General features: G+C 49.3%; 1 long non-coding RNA gene across 2 annotated transcripts in view; it reads right to left on the minus strand.

Moving 5' to 3' along the window:
• Positions 1–243: 243 nt before the first annotated feature.
• The window catches only part of LOC131830717 (uncharacterized), a 42943-nt gene continuing 24690 nt past the window's right edge, over positions 244–18496 (minus strand). The window contains exons 3-5 of one of the 2 annotated variants that reach the window (XR_009353323.1): positions 9624–9703; positions 1232–1288; positions 244–311 (exon numbers count right to left, since the gene is read on the minus strand). This is a non-coding gene — a long non-coding RNA (uncharacterized LOC131830717). Of the gene's footprint in view, positions 312–419; positions 647–1231; positions 1289–9623; positions 9704–18496 lie in introns of those variants that run through there. The other variant, XR_009353322.1, reaches the window with a different exon arrangement.

The raw sequence follows: 18496 nt of genomic DNA on the forward strand, positions 1-18496 counted from the left end.
GTGCGTGGGCCCTGGGGGGGGGGGGGTGCGTATGTGTGAACATCTTCAGACTGGTCTTTGCCCAAAACATCCAGCTGCAGGCTTGTCCCTGCCTCCATTTGAAGTGGCCTTCTCCCCTCTCCTCAACACCCCGTACCTCCCAACCCTCACCTCCTCTACTGCTCACCCACAACACAAGAAGAACGAGTGGCCTCCCTCCAGGCCCAGAGATATCTGGTTTATTATGATTAAAGGCATAAGCTCTTACCTTACGGGAGCATTCGTCTTTACATTTTGAAAGGGGGCAACGCTTCTCCCGTAGGACGAGATCTCTAAAGGTGGGACATAGAGCGAGAGGCAGAGGAATTCCAACAGTTTTTGTTTTTGTTTTTTAAGATTTTATTCATTTATTTGACAGACAGAGATCACAAGTAGGCAGAGAGGCAGGCAGAGAGAGAGGAAGGAAAGCAGGCTTCCTGCCGAGCAGAGAGCCCGATGTGGGGCTCGATCCCAGGACCCTGAGATCATGACCTGAGCCGAAGGCAGAGGCTTTAACCCACTGAGCCACCCAGATGCCCCTTTCCAACAGTTTTTAAAAGTCTCCTTTAGGTCACGCACAGTCCCGGGCAAATCATGTCCATCATCTTTTTCATCCTTCATAACAATTCTGCAAAACACACATTCTCAGTCTGATTTCTCAGAAAGAGAAACGGAGGCATGGAGACAGGAACAGGGCTTGCCCCAGGTGACCCAGCGGTGGAGGGGAGGCATTTTTTAATACTCTGTCCCTTGATGGGGACAAAACATGGGAGTGGGGATGGTGACAGATGCCAGACAGCCTCCTTAGAGCCCTTCTGGGTACAGACACAGAGAACTACTCCTCTGCCCAGGCTTGCCCCACGTCCATCAGGCCCAAGGTCCTTCTAGAGCCCCACAGCCATTCTTCCTCCCCCATCCCCCTCAGTCCTCTCGCCCTGCTCCCCCCCACAACCACTTACATTTTGGGAAGTAATTGACAAGGTGGGATTATTTGCCCTTGCATTCACACATCCCAAACTGAGGTGCTGGTTTGGGGCTATCCCTAAGCAGTTTTTAAGAAAGCAATCTAAACGGAATCAAGTGTACTTCCCGGCCTCAAAATTTAGCTACCGAATCATTTCTCTAGGTAATAATGATAATGAAAAATGGCCTCCAATTATTCAAAGCCTGTTTTCATGAATAATTCAGGAGCAAAGAAGCTGGGGCTCCTTACCTGCTTGCCACAGCACCCCTCCTCCACTCCAATCCTTTCCTCGCTCCTGGAGCACTTCTTGATTTAAAAAAAAAAAAAAAAGATTGTAACTCTCTACACACTGAAGTATACAGGCTCTCATCACCTGGAAATGCCAGTTAAGACAACCACCAATAGACCCCACACCAGGTACCTGACACTGGGTTAAGCATGCTGTGTGCATTCCCTCGTGCAATACCCTCAGGAGCTGGTATTATCCATGTCATACAGGTAAGGAAGCAGAGGTTCAGAAAGTGAAAGAAATTATTCCAAGGTCATAGGATGAAAAAGTGATCGAGGAAGGACCCAACCCTGGGAAATGCCAGAGCCTGGGCTCCACGCCACCACTGTCCATTTTCACCCAGGAGATGGGGCCATTTCCCCAGTTGCATTCCTGGTTACTGCTCTTCTTGCCCCCACTCCCAAGTCCAAGGCAGGAGAGCTTTCTCAGCTCATCCCAGAGCTTTAGGATTTGCACAGAATTATTATCCCTCCTGGAATGTTGCCAGACTCCCCAGTTTACACAGTGGTTTCTTGCGAGACCTGTTTGGTAGACAGAAACGTGGGGACGCTCTCTGGCATCTAGAGACAGGCTTTGCCTTATGCCAGATCCAGCTCCTTGGAGGAAATTTTTACTAAGTTTTATGTGTAGGTGAAAGCAATCTCAGTACCCACAATCCTCTCCCTTATCTTATCAATATAGCAACCTATATCCCAACACAACTAAGAGGACAGGTGGGAGGAGCAAGTTTGAAACAGCACTTTCAGGTGCCTGATCTAAGATGTCTGTGCTTGGTTCTGTTCTGGTTCTTTACCACCTCCCTTGAGACCAGGCACAAGGTGCCCTCCTCTACACTTAGCACAGGGAAGGGGCCAAGTCAGCCAAAGAAGACCAAAGCCGAGATACTTGAACATGGGAGAAGTAAAAAGACCCAGTTGACTCTGTCTACCCCCATCCCAAAGGGTCTTTCACAGCCCTTGGCAAAGCCAGCCAGCAGACCACCTGTATCTGTCCCCCTTTCTTCCTTAGACACAGAAGCCTGACATTTATGCCCATACACTGTCCTCTATACCCAGGAGTAAAGACCCCTTACACAGCTGGGTTCTGACCACAGGAAATGTAGCAGAAGAGTGTTGGGAAACTTCCAGTAAGCCTTCTTCTCCTTCTCTTCTTCCCATTTGCTGCCTGGTACTAAGATACGCTGGCAGGAGAGGACCAGAGCCCCTGCCACCTCATTCTTCTCTTGCCTGTCTATCCCCTGCTCATCTCCCGTTTGCCAGATGCACCTGGAAAAGAGAACACTTGAGCTGCATGGTCCTTAGTAGTTGATCCCTGGGACTCAGATAGGCAACCTCCCACCAAGGCAGGCTTGACTCCAGAAGACTCCTCACCCACTCCCCCCTTAGGCAGGATCCAAATAGCTCATAACATTTCTGCTGGAACCCCTACCCTTTGCCATTGAAACCCACCTCAGCACTTGCAATCAAAGACAATTGAGTCTGCAGCCAATTCATTTACAATTATTTGTACTTGCTGATTCTTTTTGTGGTTGTGTTTCCTTTTTTTATTGTGGTGAAATATGCATAACATAAAATCTACCAAATGGATCATTTTTAAGTGTACAGTTCAGAGGCATAAGGTATATTTACATTGTTGTGTAACTATCTTGAGTACTATCCCTTTCCAAGTATTTTAAACTAAAATTCTGCCCCCATTAAACATTAGCACTCCCTCCAGTCTGCCCCTCCCCCACTTGTCCTCCTCCAGACTCTGGCAACCACCACCCCACTTCCTGTGTCTATTATTTGGACAACTCCTCCAGTCTGTCCCTCCCCCACTTGTCCTCCCACCAGTCTGCCCCTCCCCCACTTGTCCTCCCTCTAGTCTGCCCCTCCCCCACTTCTCCTCCTCCAGACTCTGGCAACCACCACCCCACTTCCTGTGTCTATTATTTGGACAACTCCAGGTACCTCGTAGAAGCAGAATCATCAACATTTATCCTTTTGTGACTGGCTTATTTCACCTAGCATAAATTCTTCAAGATGGATGTAGCTTGTTACACGTACCAGAATTCCCATTTTTTTTTTTTAAGACGGACTAGATTTCACTATACGTATAAACCACACTTCGGCTTTGCATTCCTCCACAGACAGACACCTAGGTTGCTTCCACCTTTTGGGTATTGTGAATGATGGTGCTAGGAACAAGGGTACAGAATGCATTTCAGGGCTCTGCTTTCCATTTTTTTAGACATGTGCCCAGAAGTGGGATTGCTGGGCCATATGATAATTCTGTATAATTTTTTGAGGAATTGCCCGACTTTTCCATAGTGGCTACACGCTTTGACTTTCTCGCCATTGCTGACTCATTGGTCGGCGTTGTTTTCATGACATTTCATGTTCCCGTGATGGTTTCTCATCCAGAAAATCAGTACCTCCACGGCAAGGACAACACCTTCTCTGGCCTATGGATTTGACAGCAATGACCATTCATGGAGGACCCACTGTAGAGAGACACTACCAACCACCAAAGACATTCTGAAATGTCTTTGGTGGACCATAGACATTTGGGACAAATGTCCCAAAGAGGACCAAGAGTCTTTCCCAGAACTCGAGGAATCAAGGTTTTCAACCTAGAAAGAAAAACAGCCAGGAAAAGAAATGAACAGACACGGGCTATCGCACACAGAAGCAACATACTAATTCCCATGGCAGGGGGAAGCGGTGAAGGAAGGCTTCCTAGTAAAGAGAGCATCTGAATCAAGGAGTAAAAGGAATGAAGTATGTCTCCAGGCAGCATGAAGAAAGGGAACCCCAGCTGAGAGACACGGGGAGAGCAAAGGCCCAGCAGTATGAAAGCTGCTGGTGTGTCTGGGACCCACGGGAGCTCCAGGGTCCAGCACCAAGAATGCAGGGGCAGTGGAATGAGAGGCAAAGTCAGTGAGGTGAGCTGGGGCCAGGAGCGAAGACCTTGTCAGCCACGTGCTGAAAAGTTTGGGCTTAAATAGGAGGCAGTGAAGAGCTGCTGAAAGCTTTTGAACAGGAGATGTTAGAACCAGAGCTTTGTTTTATGATCAGGAAAGTGACCGCAGCGTGGAAGGCTGGGTCAGAAGGGAGGAGATTAGAAGCAGGAAGCCGGGTCCCCAGGCCACTGCAAGCTGGACACACCCCATGTTAGGACTTTGACAGTGATGCTGTGGAGCCCATGGGTTTGTGTGGGGGATGCAGGTAAGAGAGCGCTGTGCAGGGAACCCCGTGGAACGCAGGCGCTCTCTCTCTGAGCTAAGGAAACCAGCTGGGAGCTGCCTCCCAAGCCTCTCAGTTTGCATGTGGCACAGGCTCCAAGTCAAGAATTATTTGGCCTTCTGTGGGGCCCACTGAGGCAGAGGTGAAAGACTTCAAAGGCTGGAAATAGACCAGCTGGGCTGGGGGCAGATGGAGGGCTTGGCAGGGACGCAGAATGCCGTGGTAGGAAGAGCTAAGGGGAGGCCAAGTCAGGATGTCTACTGGCTCCAGAACCTAGGAACTCTACTAGTCTCTGCCTTCCGCCTCCTTGAGTGCCAGCAAGATGAGCTGTGATCCGGTGGGCTAGTCACATCATGGAAACCATGAAGGTCTGAAAATTGTACCCTGATCTTTTGAGAGAGGCCCCCCATACTTCCCAGCATCCATTTGGACAGGGCAGGAAGAAGAGAAATGAAAAAGAGCCCAGATCAGACCACCAAAAGTATGTTTTCCGCTCATCAGAGTGTCAGCTCTATGATAATCAGAATGGAAAAGCTTCTAGTTCTCTTACAATATTACCTTTTATCCCCTGCACATGGAACAGAACTCCGCCCTTGGGTCTAACACGTGGGGCTCAGGATGCCCTGGCTACGCGAGGCAGGGAGGCAGATCCAGACCCGCATCTCAGGGCTGTGGGAGCATGGCTGTGGATTGAGGTCGAATGGGGGATGGGGCTGAGCTGTGGGACTATGGTGCACACTCCTGTGGGTCGTTCACACGCAAGGGCTTCTGGGAGCCGGGAAGTCTGTTTCTAATTTGCACAATGGCTTCATATGGAGTAGCTAGGACCCTGCTAAGACAGACTTTTAAGCTGCTTCAGAAATTGTCTCCCATCTCTGATGTTCCAAAGTCAAATCCTTCTATTATTAGTTCTCATAGCCCGAGTAGCTCCCATGTGTAGCACCTGTCACATTTACAAATTTACATCTATTTGTATGAATATTTATCAATGTCTATCTTCCCACTGGATCACGTTCTCCAAGAGAGCAGGGAGCAAGGGGTTATTTTGGTGCCCAGCAGTGCTTGCCACATAGTAAATGATCAGCCAAGGTTTATTAAGTGAAAACCACTGTCCCAGCTGTGGGTCACCACAAAGTTCTTCAGGATGACTTTTGGGCCCCCATCGCTTTCTCCAGAACCGTGATCCAGTTCCTTGGAGACCTGCTGTGAGTTAGAAGGGGCTGGGAAGTTGGGCCATAGCCACGCTCCGGCACCTGCAGGTTTTGAAGACAGTGCATCGTGTGAAAACCCCCAAGCCACAGGCAAGGGTATAAACCAGATTAGGCTCCCTCACCTCTCATGGCCCATCTCTAATGTCGCTGGTAATGCAATGAGCCAGCCAGGGAACCCCATGACAGAATGATGGAGCAGCCCAATTTTCTAAAAGGCATCGAAGTCAGACTCTGTCTGAAACCCATGCCCTCGTGCACACACGTGGACATCACTTCAGCTGCAGAGTCACTCACCGACATCTGCAACAGTAAACAACACCTTTTGTAACGATGGGGGAAATGGGCCGCTTTTCGAAGAAGCCTGGTTTCTTTTTTTTTTTTTTTTTTCCACCCATAAAAGCTGTCATCGTTCAGGTTTTAAGAGCAATAGGCTTGGCTTAGAAAGGAAGATGTTTGCAGGAAATCTTACCCCTCCTCCTCCACCCAGCAAGTCTTCCCCTGGGGGCGTAACCAACCAGGTCTTCATGTTGCTACTTGATGTTCCTTTTTTTTTTCCCCCTAAAAAGTCCATGCCATCCCTTAAAAAGAACGAATGCCTCAAAGCCGTCCATGTTTCTCAGCCCATATTTTAGGTTAGCAATTGTACTAAAAAGCTGTTGCTGCATAACGAACATCCTCTGGATCCCGGTGGCAGAAACGACGCAGATCTTTCACTCACAGGTTTGCAGGTGGGCTGGGCAGCTTGGTTCCATGCTTTTCCCATCCTCATCGTGGCGCCCAGTCGGGTCAGGTGACGGTCGAGGCACAAGAGGTCAGACCAAGTGCAGGAGCACATCCCAAGCCTCTGCACATCTGGTCCGCTCACATCCCACTACATCCTACTTGCAAAGCCTAACATGGAAGGGCAGGGACAGGTGATCCAGCTTGGTGGAAGGAACGGCGAAGTGACACAGTACAGGGCATGGACCTGGAGAGGGGGAAGCCCACCCCTTGTCCTAAGGAACTGACTGCTTTCCTGCTGTTCACCAGGTCCCCCATTTGCTGAGTTTCTGCTACATGCAAAGCATGATGGGATACCAAGCTGAATTGGATCCAGTCTCCACCCTCCAGGAATTGACAATAAAGGAAACAAGTGAGTCCATAAAAAGGTGACATTTGAATATGAAGCAAAGAGCTGGGGAACAGGGGAGGAAGTAACACATCCTGGAATACTTTGCAGGGGAGGGAACACTTTAGGTACAAGAATGCTTTTGTTGGGTAAAAAAGGAAAGAACCCTTAGTTCTCAAGCCAAGGGGAAGAAATTCAAGATGAGCCATGATGTCTAACATTGTATTCTTTTGGATTGTAAATTGCTTTCATAATAGTGGATCCCAAAGACATGGAGGGTTCTAGATTGCCAGCAGGAGAGTGCTATAGAGGATTCGTGGGTCATCTAATCAGGATCCCATGCCACGAAGCCCTGAGGACACCAGGATGAACAAGAGCCAGCCTTCCCTTCAGCACAGAGGCAGACAGGTGCATGGCTTGTGATTGAGAGGAATCAGCAGGACAAGTTTGTGGTACCCAACCACACAAAGCAGGGAGAGGATGAATGTGGCAGCTTTAAGAACAAGAGAAATGCCAACGGACTTCAGCTCAAGGTCCACATTCTGAGACTTCCTGGAAGAGGAATTCTCTCTCTGAGCACAGGTGTCTGGAGTAGAATTTCTCTTGAGGTCCCTAGGATCCAAAGCATTATGGCAAACCCTGTTTATCTTCCCGGAACTTAGCAATTAAAAGCAGGAGACCTGGGTGGCTCAGTTGGTTAAGAATCTGCCTTAGGAAGGTCCTCAGTCTCATAATCTGAAGAATCTGCCTTAGGCCCAAGTACTGATCCCAGCGACCTGTGATGGAAGTCTGTGTCTAGCTTCCTACTCTGGGGGGAACCTACTTCTCCCTCTTCCTCTCCCCCTTGCCAGTGTTTGCTCTCTCTTGTGCATGTGCATGCTCTCTCTCTCTCTCAAATAAATAAAATCTCTTAAAAAAGCCTGAAAGTAAAATTGCCTCTTCAGACCCACTTATTCTCCGTCACATTGAGGAAACCAAGGCAGCCCAGTAGACGCTTCTCTCACGGATGATCCAACCTAACAAATGCTCAAGGGCACCTGGAGGTTAATATAGCCAGGAATTCTCCCTGTTTGGGTCCCGAGATGGCCAGGGATGAGTCCGTAAACCCCCTGAATGACATAGGAGACATACGTTTTCAGTGAGCAGGAATTCTTAGCTTTTAGAGCAAGATTTCATAGCTTTCACTCTATTTACAACCTCCGAACAATTAGGACTGCCCCCCAAGGAGTTAAAAACTTGATCCCTCCTTCCCTCATTTCTTCAACAAATACTTATTGATGCTGACCCCCCCCAGGCTGCAGGTAGGACCATCTATACATCATCTACATCTTCCAAGAAGTCTGTTAGACAAGTTGGCAGCACTTTATACCCGTTCCTTATGTCCAACGTCCTTCCTCACTGTTCCCAAATCCTTCTCCCCCCCCCACCACCTCCTCTCTCCCTCCTTCCCTTGATCCCTTCAAAGAATATTTACGGAGCCCAAGTTTTGTGCCTGGCCCTGGCTGTGTCTTGTTAATTACTGAAACTGTGGTTTGGACTGAGCTAATTTTGAGGCAATTCATCTCTATGACAAGAAAAAAAAAATTGAAAACCTCTCGTCATCTCCTCTCTGCCCCTCTCCCGGCCACCCTGCCCTGCCCCAGTCAGGGGAAAGCTTTGTTTTCTCCTTGAAGAAGCCATAATGGAGACTCCCCCTATGTTTATGGTTTATGGAGAGAGAACATTAGAGAATTGCCATGGTTACAGGCCCCATTCTGCCTGCATCTGAGGACCAGAGGGAGCGGGAGGAAAGCACCGAGCAGCAGCCCCGGTGCTGCTCAGCCCAGAATCATCATTAAAAAAAATGTTTACATCAGAGGAGAAATTGCTTCTCAAACAGCAAAGGGAAAACACCAGGCTTGATAAGGTTGTTACACCGACTCTTGGTTGGGCTGTTCCTTCCTCATCCCCCCGCCCCCCCGGCCCCCCTACCCCGTATTATTTAAGGTTGTATTAAATCAGGCGGAGGGAGCAGATGACAAAATGCAACTGGGTGTCGGCGGCTCTGGCAGGACGCCCAGGCTTGGTGCCGGGACCCTCATCTCAGCCCCTCCATCGTCAGCCGCAGCAAGCTTGGCCGCTAGGGTTGGCCCGTCCCTGCAGACCCTGCCTGAGGACAGCCCTGCACTCCCTCTCGCTTGGGGGCTGGTGGACCCCAGGAGACCATTCTGATTCTGAAACAGAACCAGGCCAAGCTAGAACTGGGCAACCAGGGTCCTGATGCAGCTCTGTGTCCTAGGGAAGGTGTCTTTGCCTCTCTGAACTGTGATTTCCCTTCCTTAAAAACCAGGGCATCAGTAAGCATCCTGAGAGCAAAGCAGTGGGATATGTTGTAAAGGGTCAGGCTGCCTGGGTCCAAATTCTGACTCTCCATTTGGCTGGTGGTAAGAATCCAGCAAGATGCTCAATTAACCTCTCTGTGCTTCAGTCCCCCCCCCCCCCACTGGGGAGACAGGAACGACACGAGTGCTAACCCTATGGAACTGTGGGGACAGGCACTAAGAGAGGGTGCTTGTGCGATGCCTGGCGAATGGGCACCATCATCCCTGTGGCCACAACTGTGAGTCTCCCTCCTTTCGGAGAGCCCAGAAACTGATACATTTCTTCAACAAGATGGCAGACGAAGCTGTTGGCTTGCTAATAGAATGATTCCACACTCGTATTTCTTCGCCTTCTTCCCCCAACCCCCACCTGGCCCCTCCGTCTGAATGACCCCACAGTCGGGGGTCTCATCCTGAAACCACCTGCATGGGCCTGAGGGAGGGCTCACCTGTTGTCCATTCCAGAGCTTGAGGCTTGGATTTCTGCCCTCCCAGCTCCTGCAGGCACAGACATCTTTGGGCGGGGGACCTTGGAGAGGCAAAGTGGGAGTTAACGGGGGAACCCAGTGCCGGGAGCCATAGCGAAGGGGGAAACCAGGTTGCATTTGTTAACAACAATGGGTGCGTTCCTTACTGCCGGCGCTCCCAGGGCAGGCACCCGGTTTAAGCAATCACCATGCTTGCCCTGTGCTGTCACAGTCCCTGACCAATCCGTGGAGGCACACACTGTGACACATGGCACTCTGCCCGACCTCGTACAGCTCCCCTATGGCCGAGCCCAGCTTTGACACTGGGATAGTTGGGGCCTGACCCTCAGCCTCTCCACACAGTTTCCAAATGGCCTACAGGGAAAGAGCTGGGGGCCTCCGACCCCAAAACTTTCACTCTTTTTTATCACTCCTCCATTCCCTGTGGTCATGCTGACGCGGGCTTCAGGGCTCCCACGGGGGCTGCAGGTCCATCCTGCCCCTTGGACAGGGAAGCCCAAGCCCAGTGCCCACCTACCCCCAGCCCCCGCTCAGAAGGAAAAGCAATTTTCCATATTCATGTATCTGAGTCCCAAACCTGCTGACCTGTAAAAAACTCTTCCCAGTGATTTATTTGTCTCTTCTCGCTAAGACAACCAACATTATTTTATGTCACGCGTGTAGCAGAGACATTCTCTCCCTTCCGGGGTCAGATGGGGCTGGCCATGGAGGCCAGGGAAGGCTCAGAGTGGTTTCCGAGGGCCCCTGGCCCCAGGGAAGCATCACTTGGTAGGGACACTTACACCCCAGTGGGTAGGGACTGGGCCAGAAGGGGCCAGAAGAAGAGCAAATCTGGACTCAGGCCACCACCTCTGGGAGACTCAGTTTACCTAGAAACCTGGGCACCCGGGTCACAGCAGACATCCCAGAGGACCTCTCACAGGTTCCACAGGGGGCTCGGCTGTGGGCAGGATGACTATCTTGCACTTAAAGGACCCTGCTTTCTCTCAGAGAGCCACCGAAATAACGATAGCCCCGATATTCCCACCCCACCCCACTTCCTCTTTGCTGCAAAAGGGTGGGTATTAGGAAATGGATATCAAAGATCGGTCGGGTGGGATCACAAACAACTCGGAAATGGCATCTTAGTCCACAGCGGAACGAACACTTACTAAGCACCTGGTGCGTGGTCGTGGGCCTCCGAGGGGGGCGGAGAGGGAGGGAATCGCCAGGGGGCGTGGCCCGGGAGCCGGAGTGGCGGACCCAACAGGAGCCCTGCGGGCTGAGTCCCTGGGCCCCAAACCAGCCCTTGTGGCATGAGGCCTGTTGTTCTCCTCTCACTGTGCCTCCACTGCCTCATCTGTAAAATGCGGATATTCACAGCCACAGCAGAACATTATTTCCCTCCCTCTCGCGACTCTTTCACCGCTCACCCCTGCGTGGAGAGCTCAGCTGTCTACCCTCTACCTTCTAGGTTCTGCGACTACAACTTACTGTGCACAAACCTCTGTTGTGCCATCAAATCGCTTCATATTCTTTTCAGAATATGAATTTCCTTAATTACAGGGACACAGTCCGGAGGGCGAAGCTGCCTTTATGCTTACTGTTGATCCCCTCTGGGATCTGGTAGGGGAACGCACAGGCTGCAGAATCAAGCAAGAGGTGTTTAATCGCCTGATCATGGAGGTGGGAGGGGCCTGTGGTCAGAACAGTCAGTCCACTGGCTTGGCCAAGGGAGGACTGACTCAGTGTGTACTGAGAACGTGGTCTGCCATTGCCTGCACATACAGGGGATGACGGATGGATGGACGGACACACAGACAGATGGATGGAATGATGGGTGGCTGGCGGGGGGGATGGATAATGGATGGCTGGAGGATGGGTGAATGTTTGGAATGATGCCTCGCTGGCTGGCTGGCCGGCTGGATGGATGCATGGACACATGGATGTATGGACAGGATGACCTTACTCTGGGGGGATTTCTTTGGCCTCCTGGTCCCTTCAAGTTTACCCTGAATCTTTACCTCCTTTCTTCCTCCACGGGCTTAGGGTGCAAAGCTGCACCCTAAGTCTCAAGGGGAAGGTTGGTTAGTTTTCTCACTTGCTTGCGTTGTGTGATTAAATAATATAAAACCAAATCAGTGTCATGTCTCAGACATTTCTGCCAGGGCTCTCAGCCTCCTAATTCATACCATTGCTTGGCAGGAACTGGGCAGCCTGTCCCCCTGAGCTCCCTCTGAGCCCTCAACAGGTCACACCAGGCTTGGTGCAGCCTATACTGAGCCCAGCCAGCAACCTCCTCTTCCAACCACCCTCCAACCACCCTGGAGACACAAACATTTCTGCCAAGTTCAGTATGAGGCAGCCCAATGCCATCGCAGGCCCAAGGACATGGTTGCTAAAATCATGTAGGAAAACAGGCTCTGTCCTTGGGGAAATGCTGGTATGGTCCTTTTAGTGCTTCCTTCCACCACCGCCTTAACTCTGCCCAACCCACAGCCCATCCCCCCCATAAGGCTTCCCTGATTCTTCAGCCCCCCACCCCACCCCATCCGTTTCCTCCTCTGGCCTTTGCAACCTTCTGACTACCCTGTGGAGAAGGCAAAACTGTCTCTTTCCTCCATTCATGTTTTGACTTCAGCCCATCAGAGAGGGCATCTTTCCCTAGTTTCTCCCCCAAAGGACAATGTCTGAAACACCTGAATGGTACCCCTAAATACTGCCAAAGTTACCCAAAACAACTGAAGTCTGAAAAATTGTCACAACCAAGGGCTGCTAAGGAAACCCAATGACTAAATGGGATGGGGTATCCTCAGTGGGATCCTGGATGAGAACAAGGACATTAGGCAAAAAAATAAGGAACTCTGAACAAAGTCTGGGTATCAACACTGGTTCATTGCTCAGGACAAACACACCTCAGTAATACAAGACACACCGATAGGAAAACTGTGTGGGGTCTGCGGGAACTCTCTCATACTGTCTTTGCAGGTTTTTTTGTAAATCTGAAAATCAGATTATTTTTTTGAAAGTTATGGAAGGATTTGGGCCCCCAGCACCACCTACCCTGAACTGCTAACATGTACATCCCTCAGGGCAGAACAGTTTCACATACTCTCACTACCATTTGGTGCCCCAGGAAGTTCAAGTTCCTTTAAGTCAAAAAACAAGTCTTCCCTTACTCTTACTTCATGGATCGATTCTCAACACAGAGCCAAGCATGTAAGAGGCACTTAATAAATGCCTGGCAATTGGGGCGCTGGGGTGGCTCAGTGTGTTAAAGCCTCTGCCTTATGATCTCAGGGTCCTGGGATCAAGCCCCGCATCGGGCTCTCCGCTCAGCAGGGAGCCTGCTTCCTCCTCTCTCTCTCTCTGCCTGCCTCTCTGCCTACTTGTGATCTCTGTCTGTCAAATGAATAAATATAATCTTTTTAAAAAAGTTCCTTAAATGTTATCTAATAGTTAATATCCTTATTAACTATTATTATTATAAATATTAATATTACCAAGCCTTACTTGGCCCTCCAGATGCCTGGTAATTGTTTAAAACCCCTTAGGACCTCAGAAAGTTATGGAGGGGGGAAGAGATGGTACGTGGCGTAAGTTTGCATTTTAATATGTATTTCCCACAAGGAAACCAGCTGATGGTGATACATTAAATGAGGCAAATTATTGCAACTTCACAATATAAAATAATAAGTCCTTCTTAATGCATAATCATCCAACTTTATACTTACAATGGGCACTCGTCATGGGCCAGGCGTTGTGCACAATCTCATCTAGTCCTCAGAACAACGTTAAGTAGCAGGTGGTTGGGGTCGTTAGAATCCCCATTGTACAGATGAGGAAAGTAGCTCAGTGAGATGATGGGACCCACTCAAGGTCAGAGGGCTAGTGAGCAATGGAGCCGGGTTTTACCCCAGGCAGAGCAGTCTGGCTCTGATCCACTTTAAGCCAGTATATTCTACTTATATGCCAACTACTTACCAACCCGTGTGACTTATTTCACCCTGTTTCTCAGCAAGGTCTATGGGTTCCAGGTCCATCTGATTGTAAATTCCCAATAAATAGGTCAAAATGAACAAGGTATCTGAAAGCATCAGTCCAGACTAGCAGAGAGAGGTTACCCAGAGTTTCCATGATAGCAGACTGTCCTCCACAGCAGCCGGCCTATCTTCCTTCAGCTGCTACATGCTTGGTTCTGGTCCTACCTCTGCCATCAGGGGACTGGGACCCTTCAGGTCGGCCTCAGTTTCCCTCCTGTGCAGTGATAGGGCTAGACCAGCAGAACTCAAACAGTCCCAGCCTCTTCAGACATGATGGGGCCTCTGAGGGGCAGGCCTGCCTGTGTCTGAACCCTGCTGTGGACCAGAAAGACCAGTGTCTGGGGACACAGCCTTGCCTTTGACTTTTCACTCCAAATACTCTCAGCTAAATTCCTCATAGCCCCCATCCTGTCATCTCTTCTCTAGGAGTGGGATCTCAGCAATGACCCGGCCCCTAGCACAGGCTTTCCTGAACTTCTGTCCCTTCCATATGTCGGAAGGGAAACAGGCCAGTCACAGCAATCCTACCCAGATGCCCTCCTTTGTTTTGTTCTAAATTGCAAGCACATTCTACTACACAGATTTTTTTAAGATCGAATCACAGAATCTCCAGAATGGCAGTCACTTCAGAAATCATCTGGTTCAGAACTTTCTAGAACAGTCAGACTCATGGCAACAGATGAGTATGGTCGTGGCCAGGGGCTGGGGACAGGGAGCGTGGGTTTTGCAAGACGAAAAGAGTTCTGGAGATTGGCTGCACAACAAAGCAAATGTACTTAATGACCCTGTACTTGGTTAAAATGTATGTTGTGTTTTTTTAAATTGTGGCAAAATTTTTTAAATTTAAGTAAAATTAAAAAACAGTAATTCATGACAAAAAACATAACTCCATTCAAACCATCACCACCATGAATAGTCAACTCCACTCCTCAGCTTCCTTTCTAAGAGGTCTATACCCCATCAATACCACTGACCCTCACTCCAGTTGTGCTCTGAGCCAGGCACTGGGATGGAGGTGGGTGGTGCTAGGGAAGGGAAGACTGGGGCAGGGGGCAGGGGAAACATAGACATGGGTGGTTCTTGCCCTCTGTAACTGTGCTGGGGACACAGAGGCTCGTGTTATTTAAAACACACACACGGAGACTACAGATTGTCCTCGGCCCTCCCCTGCTCTGTTCTCTAAGACTGGAGACCTTGGAGGAGCTGCTCCCAGGTTCCTCTATCAGCTGGCTTCTGGCTGGGTTGACCCAATGGGAAGCATTAGTAGGAAACCGGAGGGTGGGCAGAAGGGAGAAGTCCAGAAGCTCTCTCCGCTTCCTTCTGTCTCCCAGGAAGTGTCTAGGGCACCAGACGCTTCTCCTAACTGGCTCCCTCTCCCATCAGAAACACCTGCCCCATGGCTCCAATTTCCACCTGATGGCAGGCCTGTCCCCACCCCTGGGCTCTGGTAAGACCACCTCTTCCCTCTGACCCTCCAGCCTAGAGCAGGACAGCTACTTCCTGCTGTTGCTCAGCTCTGAGTTGCCTCACTATCCCTTATGGCCTGAAGCTTCTCCATCATGTTGTGTTAAATGTCCAGCCCTGTGAAAATTCACAGTCATGTCTACTTTCCTGGTTGGACTCCTCCTCATGATACCGGCTCCCTGGTCGAGCCTGGAAGGCAAAGGCTAAGACTGCTTTGGTCTATTACTTGCCCTGCAATTCATCCACAGGCCTGTGCTCCAGAGGAAGAACCCTGAGTGGTTAAGGAAGGTGCTCAAACATCCTATGATCCCAGGGATTTGAATAGCCGGTTCCAGCGCTCCCCACCTATGGCTCAGCAGACCTACCACTCGCCTCCAGATGTGTTTGGGTCCCCAGTGGCCAGATGTGCTCAGAGACCACTGAGCAGAGAATAAGGAGTACCTTTGGTAGAAGGCGGGGGAGGGTCTGAAGCAGTTCAGGGAGGCCTTGAGAGATGCCAGTGACACCCCTCCTTCTCACCCCAGCCCCAGTGGAAACAGAAATCCTTATCAGGTGTCCCGGGGTTCTCTTCTAACCAAGAGTGATCTTGTTCACACACCTGCACTGTCCACAGTGGTGACCAGCAGCCGCACATGGGTTCTTTCTACTTTTAATTTAAGTTAGCTAAAAATTAAATAAAGTTTAAAATTCAGCCCTTTCGTTGCACAAGCCATGTTTCAAGCACTCACCTGTGGCTTGAGGCTGCAGTATTAGTGCAGACACAGAACATAGTGTTTGGGCAGCGCTGTCGGTAGAGAAAAGGGCCTTTGTCGACCGAGAAAGGAAAGAAACGGCATAATACAAATTAACCAGTTGCATTTTAAAACCAAACAGGCTCCCAGCTACGCGTGGGACCAAAAGATGATTGCATTTTTGTGCCGATATGGCTTTTAGTCGTACCCGTTGAGGGTTCAGGCAGAGTGGAAGAGGCAGAGCCAATTTCCTAACGCCTCTTCTGAAGGCGCAAGAATTCTGAGCTGATAGAATAAACACCAGGATGCGAACCTACTGGAGTGAGGAGCTTTTTGGAAATGAAAGAGGCATATTTACTTAAACGGAAAAAAGGAAAAATAACATGTTTACTCTTTACTTGGATCTTTTAAGAAAAGAAACAAAAGCGCTCCAGCTAAAACCTACCTAACCGCAGCACAAGTGTCGCAGACTGGGCGACGCGGGCGGTGGGCGAACGAGACAGGATACTTAAACTGTCTGCTCTGACAGGAAAATTAAAGACAATTGAGCGCGGCGTTAAGCCTGGAGAAGCAGAGCCGGTTTCATTGCATCGTGGCTTCTCTTGCTGCAGCTCCTTGCCAGCAAGAAACAGCTCTATTTCCAGTTCATTCAGAACCTATGGTGGTCCCCCCTAACCCACAGAGGATACCGCCTGAGCCTCCCGGTGACTGTCTGAGACTGCAGATGGTCCAGAGGGCTCTATATCCCACGAGCGTGCCTTGTGGATTGCATTTCACGTTATTGAACTTCGCAGATGTTCCTTTTTTTTTTTTTTTTTTTTTTTTTTACAAATTGAAGGTTTGTGGCAACCATGCATTGAGCAAGTCCTCTGGCACCATTTTTCTAAAAGCATTTGCTCACTTCGTGTCTCTGTGCCACATTTTGAAATATTTCCAAGCTTTCCCTATTATTATATTGGTCAGGACGGTCTGCGAGCCGTGTTCATTGATGTTACTACTGTAATTGTTGTGGGACACCGTGAACTGCGCACATATGAGATGGAGAACTCCACCGATAAAGTAAGTGTTTGGACTCCAGCCATTCCTCTGTTTCTCCCCCTCAGGCATCCCTAGTCCCTGAGATACAACAGTATTGAAATCAGGGTGATTAATAACCCTGCAACGGCCTCTAGGTGTTCAAGTAAAAGGAAGAGTCGCAGGTCTTTTACTTTAAATCCAGAGCTAACCATGATTGGGCTCAGTAAGGAAGGCCTGGCGAAAGCTGAGACAGTGTGGACGTGAGGCCTCTTGGAGCAAACAGTTGGTCGAGCTGTGAATAAAAAGGTCTTGAAGGAAATTACAAGTGCTCCTCCAGCGAACACGCGAATGATAAGAAAGCAAAACAGTCTGATGGCAGATACGGAGACAGTTTGGTCTGGATAGATGATCAAGCCACCCACAACATTCCCTTAAACCAAAGCCTCAGCCAGAGCAAGACCCTGACTCTTCAGTTCTGGGGAGGCTGAGGTAGGTGAGGAAGCTGGAGAAGGACAGCTTGAAGCTAGCAGAGGCAGGTTCCTGAGGCTTCAAGAGAGAAGCCATCGCCACAACACGCACGTGCAAGAGGAAGTGGCAGGGGCTGCTTTAGAAGCTATAACGAGGCATCCAGAAGATCCAGCTAAGAACATTCTCAAAGGTGGCTGCACTCAACAGCGGATTTTCCATGCAGACGAAACAGCCTTCTATTAGAGAAGATGCCCTCTAGGACTTGCATAGCTAGAGAGAAGAAGTCAGTGCCGGGTTTCCAAGCTCCAAAGAACAGGCTGACTCTCTTGTTAGGGACCTAATGCAGCTGGAGACTTTGAGCTGAAGCCAATGCTCTTTGACCATTCTGAAAATCCTAGGGCCTTTAGGAGTTATGCTACGTCTATTCTGCCCGTGCACTATAAAAAGAACAACAAAGCCTGGATGACAGCACATCTGTTTACCACATGGTTTACTGAATATTTTAAGTTTACTGTTGAGGACTACTGCTCAGCAAAGATTTATTTTCAAGTGTTACTGCTCATTGACAATGCACCTGGTCACCCAAGAGCTCTGATGAAGATATAGTACAAAATTCATGTTGATTTCATGCCTGCCGACGCAGCATCCATTCTGTAGCCATTCTGTAGATCAAGGGATCATCTGGACTTTCAAGTTTTATTATTTTAGAAATATATTTTGTGAGACTATAGCTGCCATCTATAGTGATTCCCCTGATGGATCTGGGCAAAGTCCACTGAAAACCTTCTGGAAAGGATTTACCATTCTAGATACCATGATTTCTAGGAAGAGGTCAAAATGTCAACATTGATAGGAGTTTGGAAGAAGTTGATGAATCCTAATAACTAGAACCAAGGAAAAGCAATCGCTAACATTAATTTAAATTTACCAGTTCCTAGGCTCAGTCCATCCATATCCTTTCATTTGATCTTTGTACCAAATCTGGGGGTGGAGGCACTGCTGGCCTTTCTATTTCACACATGAAAAACACCAGGTACAAAAACATGTTATCTGTCTAAAGTCTCAAAGTTAGTAAAGAGGAGATCTCAAATTCCAAATAGAACAACCTGCTTCCAGAGGTTATACCCATCAT

This window comes from Mustela lutreola, chromosome 4, assembly GCF_030435805.1.
Source record: "Mustela lutreola isolate mMusLut2 chromosome 4, mMusLut2.pri, whole genome shotgun sequence".
Lineage (NCBI taxonomy): Eukaryota > Metazoa > Chordata > Mammalia > Carnivora > Mustelidae > Mustela > Mustela lutreola.